Source organism: Pangasianodon hypophthalmus, chromosome 2, assembly GCF_027358585.1.
Source record: "Pangasianodon hypophthalmus isolate fPanHyp1 chromosome 2, fPanHyp1.pri, whole genome shotgun sequence".
Classification (NCBI taxonomy): domain Eukaryota; kingdom Metazoa; phylum Chordata; class Actinopteri; order Siluriformes; family Pangasiidae; genus Pangasianodon; species Pangasianodon hypophthalmus.
This window is the reverse complement of record NC_069711.1, coordinates 5,634,816-5,660,672: the sequence shown is the minus strand read 5'-3', so window position 1 is coordinate 5,660,672 and position 25,857 is coordinate 5,634,816. Positions and strand designations below refer to the sequence as shown.

General features: G+C 38.7%; 1 non-coding gene across 1 annotated transcript; it reads right to left on the bottom strand.

The window, feature by feature from the left end:
* Positions 1–420: 420 nt before the first annotated feature.
* si:dkey-6e2.2 (uncharacterized) lies at positions 421–25,810 on the bottom strand. The gene is made up of 4 exons (XR_008301050.1): positions 25,677–25,810; positions 14,611–14,884; positions 9,751–9,826; positions 421–5,625 (listed from the first exon to the last, which is right to left on the bottom strand). It is a non-coding gene; the product is annotated as an uncharacterized si:dkey-6e2.2 (transcript).
* Between the last annotated feature and the right edge of the window lie 47 nt (positions 25,811–25,857).

Genomic DNA, 25,857 nt, shown 5'->3' with positions numbered 1-25,857 from the left:
AACATTACAAGAAATTAGGCATTAATTATAAACAGACATCAATGAGTTGTAAATCTATTTAGATATTTAGTCAGAATATAAACATAAACATATACCTGTCTTTGCATGATCAGATTTGAGATATCCAATGAAAATCATTTTTTTTCTATCTCATTAACCAAGTAGTTGGAAAATGTCAAAAGGAACCTTTGTAAATAGTCAGGAAAATTGGGGATTTTGGGATGTTCCATTATTCTCCTCACAACAAAGAAAGGTTATTGCCTCTGGGTCAGTGATGAATATGGTTGGTTTTATTTGCCCATTGGCCAAATTACAGAGATTTGTTACAGCCTTGATGTCCACTGTTAGAAAATTGCTTTTATTTGTTGTAAACTACCAGAATACCCTGGGTATAGGGGCAGTACTGATCTTAGTAGATTAGTATTTTCGTACAAAACATTGGGAGTCTAATATTATGGGTAATTATAATTTCTAGTGTTAAACGTGATACGTAAATAAAAGTGAACTGAACTGAATTAATAGCTATTTAGGAGCTACATTTTACCTACTTTTTGTAAGTAAAATAGGTGATGGCAAAGTTTATCTCAGACAGAATAGGGTTGAAGTTAATTTTGCACACATGTTCATGTACGTAACTGTTTAGTTCTTTGTTGCAGGTGGCAGAAGAGAGGAGAATGCAATGGGATATGGCATAATGAGAACAGACATAGACAAAATAAACAGAAAAGAAAACAGGAAAAACCATATGAATCCAGTATAACATTTTAATAGTCAACAATTTTAGTAGTATTATTCATCAGTGACTTACCACAAGTTGCTAAGCAGTGAATCTGCTTGTGAACTGACAAGTGCCAACTCAATTTAATTTGTTTTTAATGTTGTATACATTCATTTGTTGTATACAAAACTTTATAGAAGACAAAGCTTACTGCTGAAATTACAAGCAAAAGGCAAAAATAGACTATAGACTTTATCAGAGGTAGACATGAAAGTTATTTTGAGTCACATCTATGCCAAAAAAATATATTATTTAACAGTGTAACAGCACCTGAAAGGCCAAAATCCAAATTATGGAAAAAATGAATCAAATGTTAATTAAGTGAGGTAAGAAGAAAATGGTTTGACATGAAATTGGAAAATGGAAAAAAATGGATCATGAGCAGATCTTCTCTTTCTGAGTTGGTATGTGTGTGTATATATATATATATATATATATATATATATATATATATATATATATATATATATGTATATATGTATACACACACACACACACAGATCAGCCATAACATTAAAACCAGTGAGAGTTGAAGTGAATAACATTGATTATCTTTACAGTGGCACCTGTCAAGTGAACAGGCAGCAAGTGAACAGACAGTTGTCACAGTTGACATGTTTGAAGCAGGAAAAATGAGCAATCTGAGTGACTTTGACAAGGGCCAAATTGTGATGGCTAGATGACTGGGTCAGAGCATCTTCAAAACAGTAGGTCTTACGGGGTGTTCCTGGTATCTAGTGGTTAGTATCTACCAAAAGTGGTCAAAGGGAGGACAACCGGTGAACAGGCGACAGTGTCATGGGCACATTGATGTGCATGGGGAGAGAAGGATAGCCTGTCTGGTCCACTCTCACAGAAGAGCTACTGTAGCACAAATTGCTGAAAAAGTTAATGCTGGCTATGATTAAAAGGTGTCAGAACATAGTGCATCGCAGGTTGCTGCGTATAGGGGGTTCCTAGCTGCAGAATGGTCAGAGTGCCCACGCTGACCCCTGTCCACCGCTGAAAGAGCTTACAATGGGCACATGAGCATCAGAACTGGACCATGGAACAATGGAAGAAGGTGGCCTGGTCTGATGAATCACATTTTCTTTTACATCATGTGGACAGCCAGATGCGTGTGGGTTGCTTACCTGGGGAAGAGATGGCACCAGGATGCACTGTGGGAAGAAGGTAAGCTGGCGGAGGAAGTGTGATGCTCTGTGCAATGTTCTGCTGGGAAACCTTGGCTCCTGGCATTCATGTGGATGTTATTTTGACACGTACCACCCACCTAAACATTGTTGCAGACCCTGGGCAGGGATTCCCCTCTGAGCAGTCATGCGACAATACCCTGAGGCATGCCTTTGACCAAGTGAGAGTAATCGATGGTCAGCAAACTGTGAAAGATCGAGTGACACAGGACACTCAAACTAAGGAATACAAGACACAGTTGTTAGTGCTAAAGAGCCGTAGGGAACTCCTGTTTCATGCAGCTCATCATAATCCCATGGCTGGGCATTTGGGGCAGGATAAAACACTGAACCGTCTCATGGCCCGATTTTATTGGCTGGGCATTTGTGTCAGTGTTCGCAGGTGGTGTGTGGCATGTCGCGAATGTCAGCTGGTGAATCTGCCGGCTGCCCCAAAAGCGCCATTGCGCCCCCTTCCATTAATTGAGGTCCCCTTCAAAAGCAGTTTCCAGGAGGCATGGACCTCATCGGGGTATTAGAAAGGTGCACGAAAGGATATCGCTTTGTGTAATCCTGGTGGATTATGCAATGTGATTTCCAGAATCCGTGATTTATTTTTTGGGTTATCTCTCGAGTCAGGATCCTGAAGGAGATCCTCGCTGACCAGGGCACTATATTCATGTCACAGACACCACATGTACTTTACGAATTATTGGGAATTAAATCGATTCGCACCAGGGTTTACCATCCGCAGATGGATGAGTTGGTGGAACGGTTTAATCAAACGCTTAAAAATGATTCATAAGGTCATTCACGATGATGCGCGGAATTGGGATAAGTGGCTCAAGTCCCTGTTATTAGCAGTAGAGGGGTCCTGCAAGCCTCCATGTGGTTTCCCCATTTGAATTATTGTACGGGTGTTAGCCGTAATTCGAGAAAATTGGGAGGAGGCACCTTCTAACAGTAAAAGTGAAATTCAGTAAGTTCTTGACCTGAGAGCAAAACTTCACACCCTGGGAAAATTAACACAGGAGAATTTGCTACAGGTGCAAGAACATCAATCACGGGTGTATAACAGGGGTATTCAGCTCGTTTTACTACCCACGTCAAGCTCTAAATTACTCGCAAAGTGGCAAGGACCCTTTGAGGTCACATAGCAAGTGGGAGAAGTCGACTACTGAGAAAGTGCGTCTGGCCATTAAGTGGGCGGTCCTTACCCTCTGATACCAACTGCTGGGGCACCCTTTTACCCTGTGTTCTGCTCATGCCCAATGGCTCCACCGCATGAAGGATGCCAAGGCACCTCAGCCATTCAGATTCGAGGTAGTCCACATGCCGGGGGCGCAGATGGTGGTGGCGGATTACCTCTCCCGTCAGGACGGTGGGGGTATGCGGCGGCATGGTCGAGCATCGGCTGTGGACGGAGAAGAGGCAGGTCAAACCGGCAGGTAACGCATGATGATTTTCACCTGTGTCGTGTTAGCTCAAGTTTATGGGTGTCTTTTTGTGCTTCCAGAGCCTACCATAAACCAGCCAGAGAGAGAGAGAGAGAGAGAGAGAGAGATACGAGAGCAGCACAGAGCTGTGTGTATTTATATGTGCACAGTAGAATAAAATTGCTGAAAAGCAAAAGTAAAAAAAAAAAAAGTAAAGTAAATAAAGAGCCCTTGTTGAGTTGTCGCAAGCCTGCCTCCCATTTCCTCATTTTCCTCTGAACCAAAAAAAGGGAATTGTTACAGGGATTACTCATGATGAGTGAATGGATAATGGAAGGAAAACATCAAACAAATCAAACAACTTGTTTGCCTAAACAGGAAAACAAAATGCTTGTGTTCTTATTTTGCACACAGCACAATCCATCCTGTACTTTTATTATTGAGTGACCTGTAATTATTATTTTTTTTAATAAAAATAAAAAGCCCAATCCACTTTTCTGCATACAAACTGATCTCATTATACTGTCAAGTTGCACATATCAACATTACGCTAATTCTTATGCTAGTCCGGTGTTAGGCCAGTGCCACAGCTTATTTGCATCATCCTGTTTTCCTGCAATTACAGACAGTTTGAAATTACAAAGTCATAGGACTACAGGCAGTCCTAATGTAGGGGTAACTAGCTAACAAATAACCAAGTAACAGTAAGGCAAAACAGCAAGACAAAATTTGGCATGATCGCTACATAATTTTTTTTACTGACCAAAGAGACTACAGTCCCACCCACTCATTTTCTTTTGAGTCACAAGCCTAACCCTAGGCTGAAGGTCTAGGCAAACCTAAGCCTGAATTCACAGGTCACAAGTTATGTCCTTCTCTTTTCATTTATGTGACTGTTGAAAACACATTAAGCATGGTTAGATGAGCAAATCCCATCAAAATGCTGCACAACCAGATGGGAATGCTGTACAATGTGAGTAAAAATTTTACAGACCTTCTGTATCTGATGGTTTATTTAGAAAATATCATTGGAAATTGTTTTCATTTGGCATTGGGTAGTATTTTTAGGTTGGATTTTGAAGTGATGTTGGATTGCTTTTGGCAGATTTGGCACCCTGCAACTAACAAATTACAAGTGTTCACTGAACACACATTCGAAACAAGGAAATACCAGGTGTGAACAGTTAGCATTCTCAGTTGATAACTTATGATCAGATCAACTGAGATGGATGGAAATACCAGGTCTGAACAGGGCCATTATTTAACAAGATTTGCAGTGGAACACTTATAGCTGAAACAACAAGAAATAGCATCACACCCTCTGACAGAGAATATAAACATTCATACAGTTTTACTATGTTGTTATTTTAAAGTGTTTGTCAGTGCAGCACTAAAATTGGCCTGCAAACTACAGACTCCTACCTGGAATTTTAAGATATCTTTGACAAATACCTCTACAACCTTTCAGTTTCTGTCTCCTGCCTTTAAGTTGATATTGCTCATAAGTTTATGTTTAAAACCAGTTGGACATTCAAAACCTTATTAGCTCTAATTAGGCAGACAGAACTCAGATCAGCACATCATAGCAGTGTCTATACAATGCTTGCCTGGATATCCACATTTTAAATACAGTATTACAAGTGAGAAAATAAATTACTATCTTGCCATCTATTGGTGAAAAGGTGTCATATCAAATACTGAACACTGGATATTACTGAGCCAGACAATTTCTCATGAAGCATACACATACAGTGTACAACAACTAAAGGATTCATTCTGTTTCTCTGGAGACTAATCAGAATTGTAGTCCATATGATCAGCCTTTGATAAATCAACAGATAATTGAAGCCACAGCTATGACAATAGAAATCTAGACCTAGAATTCCTAGTGTTGTGTTTTTAAAACAGTAAAACAGTCGTTTTTCCTCATGCCTCACTGTCCCATCAAAGGTCCATCAACATCCGTGCTTTGAGATGTTTTATTTTGAGGGAATAGTATTCCTCCTGCAACTGTAACACACGTTCTTGACGGCGAAGAACAGATATCTCTAGGGTCTTTTTTTCTGCAGAGGGTGACAGTGGGCATAGGGGACTGGCTGGAGCATTATCTTCACTATTATTATTTGTGTGATTTAGGGGCAACTCAATGTTTATAAAAGGTGTAACTGTAGTTGGAACATATTTCACTTCCATTTGTTCCTCCTCCTCTTCTTGACAGCTTGTACTGTCTTCTTCCATCCTAGAGAAAGACAACATGGAAATCACGTGACAGTTTAATGGCATTGTGACTATAACTGCCATAGGTTTAATGGTCCTACTTGCTAGCATGAATCTTCAGTTATTATTTTTATTTTTTAAAACAAAAAGGATTTTTTTTATGCTTGCAGAAAACACAATGCATATAATAATTCAAATTGTTTCAAGGTAAACAAGAAGACTATATGGCAGTGGATGTCAGGTGTGAGCTCTGTGTGAGTGAAATCGGTAATCAGTGGGGTGGGGTTACTGAGAAATATCAATATAGACATTTTAGTTTATTTTTCTCCCAAATGTCTCGTTCACATTTTTGGGGGTTATTTTTATACAGAGTTATACTGTTCTCCTCTGCAACATAAAAAATGATATTATAAAAATACATACATCCACAGGCAGTTGTAGGCATGCAATGAGTGCACCCACACTGAACCCCATACTGTTGATATTAAAACTGAATACAAATAAATATTCTGGTCTCAGTCACTTGATTTTTCATTGTATAACCAGTCTATTAGCTAATTAAACCAAAAATTACTATTTTGAGTTTCATAAACTAAATGTAATCAGAATAAATAGGTTCTAAAGATAAAACACCTCTCAAAACCTTTAATTTATGTAAACCTTCACTATCAAGTTTCAGGTAAAAAAAAACTTCTGACTCTCTAGCTCATGACTGCACTATAGTCTATTAAAATACTTTCACCTATAAAATCAGAAATCCAAGCAATGAACATCTCATATTTAATTTTAAATTGACCTGAAGATACACTATATTACCAAAAGTATTCGGTCACCTGCCTTGACTCACATATGAACTTAAGTGCCATCCCATTCCTAACCCATAGTGTTCAAGATGATGTCGGTCCACCTTTTGCAGCTATTACAGCTTCAACTCTTCTGGGAAGGCTGTCCACAAGGTTGAGGAGTGTGTTTATAGGAATTTTGACCATTCTTCCAAAAGCGCATTGGTGAGGTCACACACTGATGTTGGTCGAGAAGGCCTGGCTCTCAATCTCCGCTCTAATTCATCCCAAAGGTGTTCTATCGGGTTCAGGTCAGGACTCTGTGCAGGCCAGTCAAGTTGATCCACACCAGACTCGCTCATCCATGTCTTTATGTACCTTGCTTTGTGCACTGGTGCACAGTCATGTTGGAAGAGGAAGGGGCCCACTCCAAACTGTTCCCTCAAGGTTGGGAGCATGGAATTGTCCAAAATGTTTTGGTATCCTGAAGCATTCAAAGTTCCTTTCACTGGAACTAAGGGGCCAAGCCCAACTCCTGAAAAACAACCCCACACCATAATTCCTCCTCCACCAAATTTCACACTCGGCACAATGCAGTCCGAAATGTACCGTTCTCCTGGCAACCTCCAAACCCAGACTCGTCCATCAGATTGCCAGATGGAAAAGCGTGATTCATCACTCCAGAGAACGCGTCTCCACTGCTCTAGAGTCCAGTGGCGGCGTGCTTTACACCACTGCATCCGACGCTTTGCATTGCACTTGTGTGGCTTGGATGCAGCTGCTCGGCCATGGAAACCCATTCCAAGAAGCTCTCTGCGTACTGTACTTGGGCTAATCTGAAGGTCACATGAAGTTTGGAGCTCTGTAGCAATTGACTGTGAAGAAAGTCGACGACCTCTTTGCACTATGCGCTTCAGCATCCGCTGACCCCTCTCCGTCAGTTTACATGGCCTACCACTTCGTGGCTGAGTTGCTGTTGTTCCCAAACTCTTCCATTTTGTAATGATAAAGCTGACAGTTGACTGTGGAATATTTAGGAGCGAGGAAATTTCACGACTGGATTTGTTGCACAGGTGGCATCCTATGACAGTTCCACGCTGGAATTCACTGAGCTCCTGAGAGCGGCCCATTCTTTCACAAATGTTTGTAAAAACAGTCTGCATGCCTAAGTGCTTGATTTTATACACCTGTGGCCAGGCCAAGTGATTAGGACACCTGACTCTGATCATTTGGATGGGTGACCGAATACTTTTGGTAATATAGTGTACTTACCACACTACATATGTCAGCTCTTGGGGAAAAGTCTGGAAAAAAGTGTCACGACTCATGGCCTAGGTGCACAAAAACTTTTTCTGTGATAACGTAAATTCTGCTTTTGGGATGTGTTTTTTTGTTTCCATCATTGTTGGGTGCTTCACCCAACCATCTTCTTTCATTTTTGACTGGGCTGAAGACATTAAAATCATTCTAGCTTTACAATGTTCTTAATTTGCATATTTGGACATTTTATTACAATAAACTGATATTTCCAGAGTGAGATGAGAAGTGTGAGAAGTGTTGTATAATGTGCTGCCAGTGCCTTTGATGCATCATGAAATTATATGTAGGCTATAAGTTATAAGGCTATGTATAAATCTACACCATGTCTTAATTTTTTAATAAAACCAAAATTAAAACGGATTAAATAATACCTGCATTGTTTTTTTCCCTTTTATTACTGCAATTAATATTAGTCAAAGAAAATAAATATTGTTAACCAAGATAAGCAGCATTTCCTTCCCTCCTTGGGCCTAAAACTCACTGTGTATTGTTATAGCCCCACTAACTATTTTGTTCACAGGCCATACAGAGTAATTACGTGATTTGAGTTAGTTAATTTATATAGTGATGCATTTGATTTTAATGGTTTGTCACTTCGAAAAATGTTGTAGGTTTTTAATGTACCAAAATGAAAACAAAACCGCTACTTTTGTGTGTGTACAGATTATTGCTATGGCTGTGTTTATGGGAAAAAGAAAGTACACCCTCCTTCGGTTCTACGTTTTCAGATATCAGGGCCTAAATAACAACTGTGTGAGCTTCAGCAACTTCTATAAACAAACAAATAACTTCAGGTGAATGAATGAATGAATGAATGAATGAAAGACACTAAAGATTTCAATATGTTGTCATTTTTCCCAAAAAGTAAACCAACATTCTGAAACCAGGTGGGAAAACAGGAGTATACCCTTCCTACTTCCACAATCATTAAGAGAGTAATTAGCAAGTGTTACTAATGAAATGCACAAGATTAGTTAATCATCAAGAAGTTTGACTACCTCTTCAAAAGCATAACTTTTGGCGGTTTGGTGTTCTGGAACACTCAGGAGTGTGTCTGCATCATGCCAAGAAGATAAGACATCAACCACGACCTCAAAGTAGCAATTGTTGCTCCTCATCAATCTGGGATGGGTTATAAGGCCATCTCCAAAAAATTTGAAATTCACCATTCTACTGTGAGAAGGACTGTTTACAAATGGAGAGCCTTCAAGGCGGTTGCCAGTCTTCCCAGGGATGGGCATTCCAGCAAATTCAGTCCAAGATCAGACTGTTTAATGCTCATAAAAAAACATTAACAGACATTTTAACAGAAATTTAAAAAAAAAAAAAAGAAAGAAAACTAGAGCTACATCATGTGACCTACAGTTTTCTGTAAGCACATTAATGTTTACTTTCAAGACAGCACAATCACAAATAGACTGAAAAAGTATGGCTTTCATGGAAGAGTGGCTAGGAAAACACCCCTTCTCTCCAAAAAGAACATGGCAGCAAGACTTATGTTTGCAAAATTTAATCTGCATCTGAACAAACCACAAATGTTCTGGAACAATATCCTTTGGACTGATGAGACCAAGGTGGAGATGTTTGGTCATCATGCACAGCACCATGTTTGGTGAAAACCAAACACAGCATATCACCACAAACACCCCATACCAACTGTCCTGCATAGTCGTGGAGGGGTGATGATTTGGGCTTGTTTTGCAGCCACAGGAACTGGGAAATTTGCAGTAATTGAGACAACGGTGAACTCCACTTTATACCAGAATATTCTTGAAACAAATGTGAGGCCATCTGCCATCAAACATCAATGAACTGTAGCAATGTAAAGAAGAGTAGGAAAAAATGACTAAATATTGAAATCTGTTGTGTTTTTTTGTTGTCACCTGAGGTTATCTGTTTGTTTATAGAAGTTGGTGAGGACCACACAATTGTTATATAGGCCCTGATAAATAACAGAATTGAAGGAGGGTGTACTTTCTTTTTCCCATGACTGGAGCTTAGTTATAGTAAGTGACGAAGGCTGTGGTGTTTCCTAGAAGAGTTACCTGTCTCTAAACTCTGTATCCTTTCTCTGTAGTCTGAGGATTTCCAGCACAAGATTGGTCACTGGATTGATATGTTCTGCAACAAAAAATATATATCCACAGATATCCACATCAGAAGGAGGCATTTACTCACTGTAGTCATGAAAGAAATTCAGTAGAACCACTGCTAAAAAGCAACTCAAACACTGTAATAACCTGAGGATGGAGCTGCTTTCATGTTGTGCTGAATGTGCTATTCCAAATAATTAGCAGTGCGACACTTATTATTGGACAGCCTGACTGGTAAATGGCTTTATTTGTAAGTGTGCCTCAGCTTTCAAACTGAGTCAATGCTCACTAGATTAGCAGATGGAATTCATTCTCTTTAGCATAACATTATAAGCTATAGAAGCCAGTAATACAAGCAAGTAACTTCCAAAACCTAGAAGTTAAACTGAATCATAACTGGCTTCCCTTCACTATTTGCTCTCTTCATAGGGTATAACAATGACTGATGAAGTTTGCAGTTTGTAATTAATGTTTAGCAAAACAATATTAAACACATTCGTGTTTTGGTTGTACGCTGGTGCTTTTGCAGGAAAGTGATTCTGTCCCCCTCACTTTTTTTCCCGCATTACACATGCCATGAATTGAGCCTGTGACTGACAATCTCTGAGGAAAAAGGCACTTTTTTTGGATGGATAGTACTTTTCAAGGTACTAATTATTTTGGATTGACTGAAAGGTGACAAAATTACAATTAAGCTGTGTGGGACCAAATCAGAACAAATCTGTGATTTTATGAAACGATAGGGACTTTCACGTGACTTTTACGGGAGTGAATTAGCAGACTGGACTTGACAAGAAAGTATTAAGATGTAAAATCTGTTTATGTTCTGGTATAAAAATGATACCAGAACATATGTGTTTGGCACCAAGCATACATGAATGCACTGACTACTATTAGCTTAACTACAGTGTAACAAAGCTCCTTTATTAGCTAGGTTACTGAGTGATATACAATGAAAACGCTCAGACATAGCATCCCAAGTTGTTTTATGAATCAGACTTTATTCTATTCACTAGTCCAGCTCAGATTTTCCCTCACAAACACACAAACAAATCAGTAATAGCTATGAGGAGACAGTTCCCGATATTTTATTTTGTTATATTTATTTTATAAAAATAAACCCACAGTGAAGCACGGTGGTGGCAGCATCATGCTATAGCATCATGCTTCTGCTCTTCAGCTGGGACTGGGGCTCTAGTCAAGATAGAGGGAATCATAGATGGCTCCAAATACCAATCTATTTTGGCACAAAACCTGCAAGCCTCTGTTAGACAGCTGAAGATTTTCACATTCCAGCACAATAATTACCTAAAGCACAAATCCAAGTCAACAAAGGAATGGCTTCCAAAGAAGAAGATCTACATTTTGGCCCAGTCAGAGCCCAGATCTAAATCCTATCAAAAACCTGTGGAATGACATGGGCTGTGCACAGAAGATCCCCTCACAATTTGATAGATCTGGAGCATTTTTGCAAGGAAGAGGAGAATAAAATTGCCCAATCAAGATGTTGGTAGACTCTTACCAAAAGAGACTAAGTGCTGTATTACAAACAAAATTTGCTTTAATAATGTACTAGTTAAGGGGTGTACACACATTGTCTCCATCATTGAACAGCTGATAACTTCAACAAAATAGATTTCAGGTTATAATGAATTCAGAAACTCTGATGATCATAAGTTGCTCATAAGCTCATAAGTTCCTGGTTACACAATTGAATTTTTTATTTTACAGAGTAAAGTAATTAAAGAGACATTATTTATAATCGCACTATCTGGTGTCACCCCGATGAGGAAGGGTTCCCTTTTGAATCTGGTTCCTCTCAAGGTTTCTTCCTCATGTTGTCTCAGGGAGTTTTTCCTCACCACTGTCACCTCTGGCTTTTTCATTAGGTTTAAATTTATAAATTTTAAATTTATATCTGGAATTTATATATTTCTGTAAAGCTGCTTTGTGACAATGTCCATTGTTAAAAGTGCTATACAAATAAAATTGAAATGAACTTATGCAACCTGGCAATTTTTTTTCTTTTCCCCCAAAACATTTCTAATTGTTTATCACTTGAATTTTATTGGTTTCTACATCACATTAATAATGGAAAATGATCTGAAATGATTTATCTTGATTTCAACTGGAGTGTGTAAAGTTTTTGTGTTCACTGTACATACATACATACTATTCTTTATTAATCTTTATGTTGTTTTGGAACATATTTTTCTACATTTTCAATGTGTTTTCTTGCAATTTTAGGAAATCTGAGGATGAATATTTTGTATAATTTCATGAAAAAATATTAGTTTATTAATTATGCATTTATTAGTTTATTTTAATCTGTTTAGATTCTACCAAGTAGCAAAGAAAACCTGCTCACCACAAGCAGTGGGTTAACTCTGGCCCTAAATCAAGAGGCAAGTAGCTTCCTAGAAGAAAAGAAAGTTTTGAAATATGTTCAAAAAGAAAACATGGCATTAACATTTCCCTGTTGGTTTTCAATGACATGGGCACATGAACCTTCTGTTCTTATCCATCATATTTCACACATTTAAAATTGGCAGTCTACTTCATGTCACAACATTGGACGCTTTGTTTTAGGTTTTCGGACCGTAGTTTTAACCCTAACACGTGATGATTAATTAGCTACTAGTCAAACTGTTTAGGCACAGTCGCTCAAGCTCTCATTCCTTGTGTGTATCTTCTTGCATGTTTACTGCAGCTATAATCTTTTTTGTTGTTAATCATGTCCCACACTGAACCTTAACCATTGTTCTAGTCTTAACTGTGCTATGTCACTTCCTATAAGGATGATTGAGACCCCCACGATTGTGAACCATTTGTTCCTACACAGAGGATCTTACAGATGTTGAATAAATGAACTCTAATCTAATTTTCTTTGTAGATGGAACTGGTGGCGTATGTTGTCTGCTCCCCTTGAGCTGTGATTGATAGGTTTACTGTCTTATTTTTCTGATCACTCTGAGGAATTGTTCTTAACAGAGCTCACGTACAAGCACAGAGGAAATTTGTCACTATTTCCACTAACTAAAATAAATTTGCATGATTATGGTGGCCTTTGAAAACAGTGTGGGTTCCTACCATGTGATGGAAAATCTATTGCTCTATTACTAATAGCTGTAAAATCTATTGTATAACAAACAACTGGGCTGAAGGTAGAATTCTTATTTCTCATACCATCCAACCACGAGGTTCTTTGTCCTGAACAACCAATAGAGAATGTCATAAATTCATACAATTTATGAATATTAATGTCCACATTAATATTCATAAATTGTAAGAGAGGTTTGTTGGAGATCTTTGCTGGTTAATTGTTGATCTCGCAGCCAAAAATGAAGAAAGCCTTCCCTCAGAGATTAACTGTTTCCTTTGCTTCATTTGAGCCATGATTGCCACAACCACTACCAATGAGCCCATTGTGCTATCCACATGATTGAAGCTACTGGCCAGTCTTGGATCACAGGCATTTAAGATCTGGCGCACTGTTTCCTATATCTGGCTGCCATTTCATGCTCAATCATACCCAAAGTCCCATATACACTGATCTGGGGTCTGTATGTGGGTCCATAACTGATCTTTAATTTCGGCCTGTTAATCTGTGGGCAGAGGCTTATAAAACGATATAAGTTATAAAAACGAAAGTGCAATGCTCTGGTTGCCAGAAGAAGTGGTACAATCCAAGTGGGGTGTAATGCACAGACTGCAGGGCCTTTTTAAAATCATTCCATCACAGCGTTTCGGCCATCCACCAGGACTGGTTCCCAGGTTTGTGCTTGTTCCCAAGGCCTCCTCTTTAGACAATATTGTTAACTGCACATTTCAGTCTTTCCTACAGAGTCTCCGCTCTGTCCTAAATGGCTATCGACTGACTAGGAGGCTCAAGTATGAGAAATGCGTTTAACTGCTGTGCACAGTTATACAGTATACAAATAGATTCAAATAATGTATTTAGGAAATTACTTGACTGCAACTATTGTAATGCCATTATGAGCCTTCTTCCCTAATTCCTGTATGGATCACTAAATGTAACACTTGCCCCAATAATAGCAAGGAACCCAGGCTTGAAACGCAATTTCATGTGATGGGATAATACTGTTACATTACCACTGACACACAAATGAAGCCAATGTAATGTTTCACATGTTTTCACCTCATCTCTCATCTGTTTCAGTAGAAAAAGTAATAATTGTTGGAGAATTCAGTATTCACACTGATAATCAACAAGAACCTCAGAGCAGTGGTTTTTTGTCTATATTAGACAAAAAGTCAATCACAATATAACAAGACCTGCCCCTTACCGAGCACACATGACTGCTTATCCCCATGACTTGTGCAAGTTAACAACCATCAATTTGTATTGAAGGTTCTTTAGAGGAAGTAATTTTACATATATGCAACCTCATATTTATGCCCCAGGGAGACAGGACATGGACATGGTTAAAGACAACAACAAGATAATCGGACTGAAAGCAAATGAAAAATACTATAAGTTTTTTAAGAATTTTTTTTTTTTTTTCATTTCTCGTTCTAATGAGAATTGTTTTGGTTAAAATATCTGAATGATTGTTTGTAATGTTTACTTTATATAATCATTTAAAAAAAATTATATGAAGGGTACCAGTAACTATGAAGGGCACTGATATGCCCTATATATGCATCTTTAATTTTGTACCAATCTCTGAATGCATGCATGTTTCTGAGGCTCTGGATGGTTCCTGATCAGTGGTACTGTTCAGTCCTCTATCAGTACAACAGTGTTCATTCTGTTGCTGACACAAATACACACACATGCTATTTTCATACCTGTGGGTGACTTTTGGGTTACCATAGCCTCTCTAGCTTTGGCTTGCTCTATAAACCAGTGTCTCTCACACTCCTTTCCTGTACGGGGAACATCAGGGTGGGCAGTGGAGATTTCCTCCGCAATCTCATCCCATGCCCATCTCCGGTTGGTTGCTGTCTCACGGCAAGAATGCCTGCCAGTCAGTAGACCTTCTCTCCTGGCTTTCACTAGCTGCACCAACAGCAGCTTTTGCTCTGTAGACCAGTTAGGCTTTCTGGGCCTCATCAGTGTTTCCTGTGGTAAAGGTAGGTAGATTATCTATATGCAAAATACACTGTAGTTATGAACAGCTGCATATAAGTGCCATAGATTCTATTAATCAAATAATTTAATTTGCTCCTGATAAGTATAGCTTTGATGTTTTATCCTCTATGCAGGAGATAAGTGAAGGTACCTTAAAAGGAAAGCATTTCTCTGGATTGTCCTGGAGGAATTTGAAGTTTTAAGGATAATCTAATCTGAGCCACTGTTTTATTAGTGGCATATTAAATGATCACCAAAGAAATTCTCTCTGTCTTAGAGGTGGATTGTTTAGAGGTTAGTGCATCTGTTCTCTCAATAGTGCTAACATGGGCCATGGCATCATCTACAGCTTTCTTGTGAAATTATTAGGTATATTGAATGTTTCCTATTTTTGGAAGAAATAATCTACAAATGCATTTATGTCTCAATTTGCATTGCTTGGGATGGCAAGAGTTGTACTGCAATTAGGGTCTGTTGCTGAGAATCCTAACAGCATATCAGTGGATGGCTCCTTTTCCAGTCACACTTTGTAAAACACTTTAGAGCTCTTAATATGTCTTCAGTAGGGATCACTGAAAACTTTTGTTGATCATAGAAGAAAGTAGAGGATTGTGGTGCAACGACTTTTTTAAATCATTCAAGGATTGGTAGAAAATGTGAAGAGTGTTTGGACAAAGGTAAACAATGAACAATATTATTCAGTCTAACTATTCAGTCAATTGTTTGCTCTGGATTGCTGGCTTAAGTCGTTGCAACAGCACCTACACGTATGCACATCTTCCATGGTCAGTCCACAAGAGGTGTAGATGTTTCTAATCTTAGATCTCTCAAACATAAGATTACTCTCAAACAAGACCTTCCTTTTAAACAATTTTAATCCTGTCTTTTAATTCGTCTTAATTCATTTATCCCATTTTTGCATTTATTTCATTATCGTAATGGTCAGTTGCTCAACATTAGATAATAAAGAACTCAGCTGTCAGGCTTCTGCCACTAATGAAGGCCACAGCTCATATTACCCCAATCTTGCCTTACACTGGCTACATGTGAGCTTTCAGAATTGAGTTTAAAATTGATTTAATAACTTACAAAGCCCTACATCGTCTTGCCCCTGATTACATTAGTAACTTTTAACTCCTTACACTCCTTTTGTTCAGATTTTTTTCTTTATTATTACTATTATTATTATTATTATTATTAGGGGTCCAAGCACCAGTGTGATGAGCTCCTTGCACAGTACAAAGCATTTTCAATGCAAGTCTACACAAACCATAAAGCAGAATTCCAAAATTTTGCTTACATTTGCAGGCTTCACCAATTTCTTGGAAATTTTTTCAGTGGCAGAGCAGAATATACAGCCTTGTGGGACCTCACAATGTCTCATGGACAAGGGGCATTGGAATGAGGATACTCGATTAGCAAAGATATGCTTATTGAAAACTCTAGTTGCATTGACCATTGGAGTTTAAGAAATAATGGCTTTGGCACAGATGTTTGGATGTTATTTGTTTAGGACTTAAGTTAGTCTATGCAATTAGTAGGTAAAATAGAGGCACATGCTTTTTGCAGACTCATGTTTTTACTCTTCCTATTTTTTTTTTTTTTTTTTTTTGAGACTGCAGTTGGAGGAAGAGGGAAGGGAAAGCTTAAAAGAGAAGGGCCCAGGCAGTCGTTGTACCTTCGTAATGCTAATAAAGTGATGAGTTTAACATTGAAGCTGTGTGTGTGTCATTTTGTCATAATGTATAAGATCTCAAGAGCTCATATTAAAGAGCTGATTTCATAGGTAAGTCATAGCCATAAACTGTACATCTTTTAAAGATGGCTGTAGAGAGGAATGTATTGCTTTATGGCATGATCTTTTTCTTTTTTTCCCTCTGTATGTTATTGAAAATGTCCTGTAAAAGTTCTAGAACATGATCTCTGAAAAAGTGTGGGAACACTGCATACTGCATTCTTTTCACAATCCCAATCAGCATGTGTGTCATGATGCACTCCTAAAATACACGTGTGTGGTTTGCACACGGTGCTTATCCCCTACAGATTGCAGCTAGCGGCTATATTTAGGGGGCCAAGCACTGAATGTGCGTAGGCACCCTATTGTTATTTTACCTTTTCTTCTTCTTATTATTCTTCTTCCTCTTCTTCTTCTGGCTAGGGTGTCTATGGCAGCCCATAGAACCGTCTGGTAAAAAGTTGTGAAATTTGGCACACTGATTTTCCAGGGTGGATTTTGGAGGGAGCATTCTGACCAAATTTGGGCCAAGTGCTGCCAAAGCTCCAGCGCCACCTTTGAGTCAAATTGGGCCTAATTTGGAAGTTTGTTTATGATCATAACTTTTGAACCATGCTTCCAAAATTTAAAAGGCATCCCTGGATTCCCTGGGTCGAGACGTGTTCACCGCACCCTATGACATCAATTTCCACCTAATGAGATTTCCGCCATTTTGGATTTTGTCAAAAACAGTCTTTTCACTACTCCTCCTACAAATCTAATCATCACAAAATAATTTTCAGAGTAAGCCTCACGAAAGTTATCAAATTTTTTTCTGAATATTCCAAACAATTTGCCCGTAATTGGCCAGTGAATCTGACAGCAAGTCTGCCAAACAGGATTTGAGGCTGTTTCTCAGCAATAACTTTGTGGTCTGACACAAAACTTTGTAGGCATCTTCAGGACCATACCCTGAGTCTGTACAACAAATTACTGGTCAAAAGCATCCTAAAAATGCTTACATCTAACTACTCCTCCTCCAATTGTCCAATCTTCACCAAATTTGGCTCACATCATCTTGAGACCTGTTTGAACAAAATTTATCAAAGGAATTTTGATATCCATAACCATTCTCCTGTAACATGTTGGAAAATGCAAAAAAAAAAAAAAAAATAGGATGTGAGGGTGTATCTCAGCAATGCATCAAAGCATCTTCACAAAACCTGATAAGTATCTTCAGGATCAAGCCCCAAAAGTACCCAAGAAGTTTCATGACTGTGCCACCTCGTGGTCAAGAACTGTGACAACTTTCATTTTTTTCCTTATATAATTTGAAGAATTTGGGCTAAATTCACAGTTCATTTTTCCTATAATTCCCTGGAGAATGCTGAGTATGCTGAATGCACACCAACATCTGAAATTCAAGTGTACTTCCTGTCAACCATCTTGAATTTTGTCAAAAATTGTTTTTTCGCTACTCCACCTACAAATTATTTCCAATCGACACCAAATTTAGCATACAACATTTTCAGACCAACCTAGACCATATTTATCAAAAGAATGTTGATATTCCAAATGGGTTGCCCATAATGTGCCAACAAATCTGACGGCCAAGCCACCAAACAGGGAGTGAGGCTGCATCTCAGCAACGACCAGGCACACTGACACAAAACTTAATAGGCATCTTCAGGACTATACCCTGTGCGACATAGGGTCAAAATTCTTTTTTTCCTCCTATTCCATGGCATAAGCCGAATTGATCTAGACCTTGTGCACAAATCTCTGCCAGATTTTTTTTGTTAGATCTTTCTGTTAATTTAGATAATATGCACAACCTACTTTCGCAAACTAGTTCTAGGATTTTTGGCCTATCTTCACAAATTTGGTGTCAAACTGCTCAGCAGAGTGTAGCTCTCAATAATTATCCAAAAAACCTTGACATTTATAAACAATATAGCCACCACACATCTATCAATTCCAATAAGGCAGAGCCTAATTTACTCAAACAGTCATGAGTGGTTAGATGCAATTGTACAAAACTTGAAAGGCATGTACAGGAGATTCTATGGTCATGTGCAACATTTGGGGCATGGTCATACAAAGGAGGTCAGCTGTCTAATGTCAGATATCTGTTTCTCAAGAAGCGCAAATCCAATAGAGATTTAGTATGATGCATCAATGTGCTAATGTGTAAATGTTTTTTTGAAATTGACTTCATTGCAGGAAAACATGTCAGCCATCAGGCAGTCAGAATTCAGCAGGCTTTTGACAGGGTTACTATTGGGCTATCATCACGAAACTTGAGTAGTAGGTTCAGGTTGAGACCCAATACTATCTTATGCAAGCTCACTCAAATTGGCCACTGGGGGGCACTATTCACTATACATTGTGCACACAAAAACATGCATATCTCTTGGAAAATAAGGTGTACAGTGAATTTTTTTTTACCTTAATATGTTTAATAATACTGCCCTTTGGACCCTTTAGCTCTGCCGACTACAATGTGTAATATTTTGCATAATGTGTGAAACCAACTTTTGTGAACTAGTCCTAGGATTTTTGGCCTATCTTAACAATAATTATCAAAAACATGTACAACATTTGTAAACAATATGGCCAACATACATCAATAAATTCTAAGGATGCAGAGCTGAATTACTCAAATAGCTGTAATTCAGTTGAAGACCTGTTCATATCACATGAAGACCTACATCGCCAGGAAGAGGCGAGCAGGAAAAATCATCAGTGACACCTCCCACCCTGCTAACGATCTGTTCCAAAAACTACCACCAGGAAAGCAGTTCTGCTCCCTGATAACAAAAACCACACATCATCAAAACAACGTCTTTCCACTGGCAATTTCTGTTATTAACCAGGCTGGCCAGGAAGCATTCGGTAATCACTACAATGCTGACCTGCAATCCTGGTTCCTGCACTAGATACTTGTATATTACCATTATTATTATTATTATTATTAGTATTATTATTATAACTATTGTTCCACTCCATTTAATGCACCCTGAACTGCATCCAGCTGCTATTTCTACAACCGCTGGAATGTAAATTACAACTGAGCCTACCATTTCCACTTAAGGTGTAGTATTTGTATATTGGATGCAATATTTGTGTATTAGGATGGCAGTTGTGCTCTGCTGTCTGTGATGTGTGTGTTGAATGTATCATGTTGTGACCAAACACCAAGAAATATTCCTAATACATGTAAATATATATGGCAAAGAAAAATGATTCTTGAATTTGAAGTTGAAAGACACTTTCAGTACATGGATCCGAGGATGTCTGCAAATATTGGAGTGTGGTCATGGATTGGGGGCAGAGTTAAGTCCTAATAGCTTGTTTCTCTGGAACCAAAGGTCCAACTGAGCTGAAATTTGGTGTGCTGCATCAAACTACTTACTGTAACTGGATTTTTAATCATCACCAAATTACATCAAAAACATGACCACCTTCAGCTTTCAGATTTCAGCAGGCATTTTACACAGTTAGCATTGACCTATCAACATAAAACTTGATAAGTATGTTCATCTATCGTCTCTTTGCTGTTCTATGTATCTTGGCAACAACTGGCCAGTGGGGGCACTATTTGCGTGCAGTGCTTGGACCCCACAGATCGCCACTTGGGGGGTATATTTCTTCTTAATACTAGGGGTCCATGAATGAATTGTTTGTAACTTTATTTTTCCTCTTCTTCTTCCGATTCTTCACTAAAATGTGATGGGCTGCCCAAATCACAAGTCATAGAAACACCAAACTTTGTCACATGGTACAGAATTCCCAGTGCTCCTCAGGGAAGTAAAGGGACTAGGTGGCTCTATAGTGCAAACTTTTGCATATTGTCCTATATCTCGAGAACCATAAGTCATATACTCAAAATTCTTTTTCCTCTTATTCCTTTGTTTCAGCTGAATTCAGCTAGATCCCACTGACCAGTTTCCCGCCGTGATGGATTTTGCATTATATTTATCACTTACTGATACACAAAGTTTGTAGCACTGCCATTGAAATGGGGCACAGTTACATTGAAATAGCTTTTTCTCGGAAACTGAAAGTCCGATTGTGCTGAAATTTGGTGTGCTGCATCAATGTGCTAATCTGTCACTGGATAATCACCAATGAATTAATTCAAAAACATGCCCACCTTCAGCCAATCAGCATTCAGCAGGCATGTCACACAACTATCCTTGAGCTACTGTCACAAAGCTATGTTCATGTATGATCTCTTTGTTGTTCTATGTATAATTGTCATGGACTGGCCACTGGGAGCAATGTTTACTAAGACTGCTTGGACCCCACACACTGGGGCTTGCGGTTATATTTAGGGGGCCAAGCATGTAGTGCTTGGAACCCTATTGTTTTTTGTTAGAATTCTTCTTCTTCTTCTTCTCTGATAAAACTGATCAGGCAGACCAACCGTAGGTCCTACAGACATGAAAATTTGTACTCCCTCCCACAACTCAGGCAAGAGAGATGAGCCTGATCACTAATGGTGGCACTAGGGCGAAGCGCTTTATGTTTTGGCTCATATCTCAAATACCATAAGTCCGAAGGTGAGAATTCTTTTTACTACTTAGTCCTTGGGTATTCCCAAAGAAAAAAGCCTCAAGAACCACTTAGCTCCACCCCCTCAGATTTTTTGCTAATTGTAGAATATGCAAAATCTACTTTTGAGAACTTGTCCTACGATTTTTGTCCTATCTTCACAATTTTGGTGTCAAACTACGCAGAGTGTGACCCTCAATAATTATCCAAATATGCTGACATTTGCACATAATGTGGCCACCACATGTTAATCAATTCTAATGAGGCAGAGCTTAATTTACTCAAACAGCTCTAACTCACTTGACTTTTTGCATAGATCTGCAGAAAAATTGAATGGATCACTAGGAGTTTACCCTACTGTCAGTAAGGAAACCTTGGCGCTGATATTTTCCACTGTGTGCAAAATTATTGTTGCTTGTGTTATGCTTTTTAATGTCAAAGAGGTTTCCTGCACTTGAAGAGGAGGATGAGAACATGGAGGACCATCACGAACCTGCCAAAGAGTTACAGTGCTTTCAGAAAGTATTCAGACCCCTTCATTTTCTTCCATTTTGTTATGTTGGAGCCTTATGTTAAAATGCTTTAAATTATTATTTTTGTTACATCAATATACACACCATATCCCATAATGACACAGCAAAACCCAGATCTGTGATACCTCTGCAAATTTATTAAAAAGAAAAAAATGAAATATTACATACGTATTCAGACCCTTTGCTAGAATTTGCCAAAAAAGTTCAAATTCCAAACAGGCTTTCATGTGTATTGCACTGAAGAGAGCCTTCTGTCTGGCCACTTTGCCATAAAGCCCAGATTGGTGGAGTGTTGCAGTGATGGTTGACCTTCTGCAAATTACTCCCATCTCCACATGATCTCTGGAGCTCATCATTGTGACCATCAGGTTCTTGGTCACCTCTCTTACCAAGGCCCTTCTCCCCCGTTTGCTCAGTTTGGTTGGGCGGCCAGCTCTAGGAGCAGTGCTGAGTCTCAGTTGCTGAACACAAGGAATTTGTTTAAGCACCCGGAAAAGCCAGATAACACTGGGAGTGAACGCAAGTGTAACAGCATTGTAGCCAGAAACAGGGCCAAAGTAAACAAATACATTAGAAAAAAGCACTGCTTATGAGGAAAATAATAAGCCCTGGAAAGACATCACTGATGCCATGACATTCATGACATTCGCAAGAGCACAGTGGGCTCATAATTCTTAAATAGAAGAAGTTTGGACAGTCAGGACTCCTCCTAGAGCTGGCAGCCCAGCCAAACTGAGCAGTTGGGGAGAAGGGCCTTGGTAAGAGAAGTGACAAGAACCCGATGGTCACTCTGGTTGAGCTCCAGAGATCATGTGGAGATGGGAGAAACTTGCAGAAGGTCAACCATCACTGCACACTCCACTGGGCTTTATGGCAGAGTGGCAGACAGAAGCCTCTCCTCCTTGCAAGACACATGAAAGCATGAAATTTTACATTTCCAGGCAGGTTTTCATGTCTTGCACTGAGGACCACTGGCCACTCTGCCATAAAGCCCAAATCGGTGGAGTGTATCAACCTTGGGAACCTTCAGTGCAGCAGAATTTTGTTTGTAGCCTTCCTCAGATCTGTGCCTCGATACAATCCTGTCTCTGAGCTCTGCAGGCAGTTCCTTTGACCTCATGGCTTGGTTTTTGCTCTGATATGCATTTTCAGCTTTTAGACCTTATATACACAGGTGTGCGCCTTTCCAGATCTTATCCAATCAATTGAATTTGTCACAGGTGGACTCCAGTCAAAGTGTAGAAACATCTCAAAGACAATCCAGAGAAATGGGATAAACCATTTCCAGTGTCATAGCAAAGGGACTGAGTACTTATGTCAATGTGATATTTCAGCTTTTTCTTTAAAAAGAGATCGAGCAAGGGAAAGAGAGAGAGAGAGAGAAAGAGAGAGAGATGGGAGTCTATGGACATGCTTGTTCTTAGCAGGACAGATTTTGAGTTTAACACCCCTGTATAAATCATAATCTAGAAATTCTATCTAAAAATCTGTGTTTTTGTATGTGAAGCTACGCAAATGTGCATGGGTAGAGCGAGGTTCAGGGACATTCAAATAGGATGACTTTAGGAAAAAGATGGGCAGTGTTTGAATGAGTTTTAAATTATTTCCCATTTCCTGAAATATTATCCTAGTGTGATTGTTATTTCAAAATCCCAATCAGCATGTGTGTCCTGAGCATGTGTTTGAGTCATGATGCACTCCTACAATACAATGGTTTTATATGAAAACACAGTTCATCTTACAGATTCTAATAGGGGATGGGATTAGATTTAAATAATTCTTTCTGAAGCCGCAAGTCCAATCAAGCTAAAATCTGCCGTACTTAATGATTGTGCTAATCTGTGAAAGGATTTTTACTGTTGTCTAGGTTACGTTAAAAACATAGCAGTCATCAGCCAATCACACTGCAGCCAACACTTCACAGTTTTAGCATTTTAGCATTACTGTCACAAAATTTTAATAGTATGTTTGTGGTAGTGGGGGAGTGGCTGAGCATCAGCTGTGGAGAAAGAGCTGTTTCAATCAAACAGCTGTAATTTATGATTGGTAATATGGATTTGAACCAAACTTCAAAGTCATGTTCAGTACAAGGTTCTGAGGATGTCTGCTCAGGCTGGGGCATGGTCATTTCTTAGGAACTGTGAGTCTGTTTGAGCTGAGATTTGGTATGCTGCATCAATCTGCTAATCTGGAACTGGATTTTTAATCATCACTTAATTACTTCAAAAACACTGCCACCTACAGCCAGTCAGATTTTAGCAGGCATTTCACAATGCTAATTTTCAGCTGTAACTTATGACTGCTTGCGTGGATCTCAAGAAATTTGCATGCCATGTACAGCACAAGATTCTGAGGTCAAAAGCAAAGTTTGGAGCATGGTCATATAAAGGGGGAGGAGCTAAGGTCAGATAAATGTTTCTCAGGAATTGTAGAAATTTGAAGTTTGAGCTGAAATTTGGTTTGGTGCATCAATGTGGTAATCTGTAAGTGTATTTTTGATAATGACCTAATGACTTAAAAAAAAAAAAAAAAAAAAAAAAAACATGGCCACCACTGGCCAATCAGTTTTCAGCAGGCATTTGACAGGGTGAACACTGAGGTATCATCATGAAACTTGACTGGTAGGTTCAGGATGGGACCCACTACTATCTGGTACAATCTCACTCAGACAGGCCACTGGGAAGTGCTATTCATTTGTGCACATAAAAACAAGCTTTTCTCTTAGAAAATAGGTCCTACAGTGAACTTTTTCAGTTTAATGTGGCTTGCTCCCATTCTAAAAAAAGTATTTTGGACCCTTTAGCTCCACCCACTTAAATTTGTGATCATTTGCATAATATGAGAAACCTACTATTGTGAACTAGTCCTAGGATTTTTGGCCTGTCTTCACAATTGAAGTGTCAAACTACTCAGCAGAATGTGAACCTCAGTAATCAAAAACATGTTAAAATTTGTAAACAGCATGGCCGCCATACACGAATGAATTCTAAGGAGGCAAAGCTGGATTATTCAAATAGCTGTAATTCATGACTTTTATTTAAACAGCTAGTGATCCAGGGCCTCTTTCACTAAGTACTAAGACATTTAAACCCCAAAACTGGTCGCCTCTGGCAGGATGTTGAGACTTTTCTTGAGATCTTTCAGTAACACACTGAGCCCAAACATATTGTTCCATATTAAATCAGCACAGAAATGGTTGCAGGAACGCATAATTAACATGGCCACCCCAGGCCTCTAATTCGAACCCCTGTGAAACACACAGTCTGAACTGAAGATGCCAGTTTAAATGCACAAATATAAGAATCTGAAGAACATGAGATCCTCAACAAGTGTTCAAGACAGCAAACGAACCTCAGTGCTCTTATTATGTTCAGTGGAGGCTTCAACAAATATCAATTGTGTGGTGGCATAATAACAAATAAACCAGTGTTTTACAGAAAAAAATGCATTATGTAAGAAAACATTTCATTCATTGATATAATATTGTATAAAACATTGTATGCTGATATGTTTAATCTCAAAATATCCCTTAAATTCATAACTGACTGTATACAAAATACTAATGCTTACAAATAATATGCTACAGGCATTATTATTATTATTATTATTATTATTATTATTATTATTGTTGTTGTTGTTATTAATAATAATAATAATAATAATAATAATAATGTTTTAACCCAGGTTTTAGTAGCTGGCAGAAAAGCACTGAACAATCAAAAATTAATTCCATAAACCCCTAAAACTGATTTTTTCCCCCCTCAAAATATAGTTTACAGTAAATTTTACTGTTATCAAGAACCCCAAGCAGTTTCTTGGCTTATGAGTTATAAGCTCTAGGATTATCAGTTATAAGAACGTGTGAAAACGTGTTAGGATTAACTCCTAGCAGGCTAAAATCAATACTAGCGAGCTAGCGCTGAGGTAGCTGACTGCTGCGGCTGTGCTAACTGCAAACACGTCAGAAACGACCACTTACCCCGTATCTATATTAGTACAGTTTAATTCCGACGACAGAAAGAAATGTAACGAAATAGTATTTTTTCAGGATGCCTATTTTATCCAACGGGAACAGACAGGAAGTGAAGCTTTACTTTATTTTTTGGCACTTGTAGTCTGCTGTAAGTTTCTTTTAGGTAATGAATAAGTGTAGCGCGCTG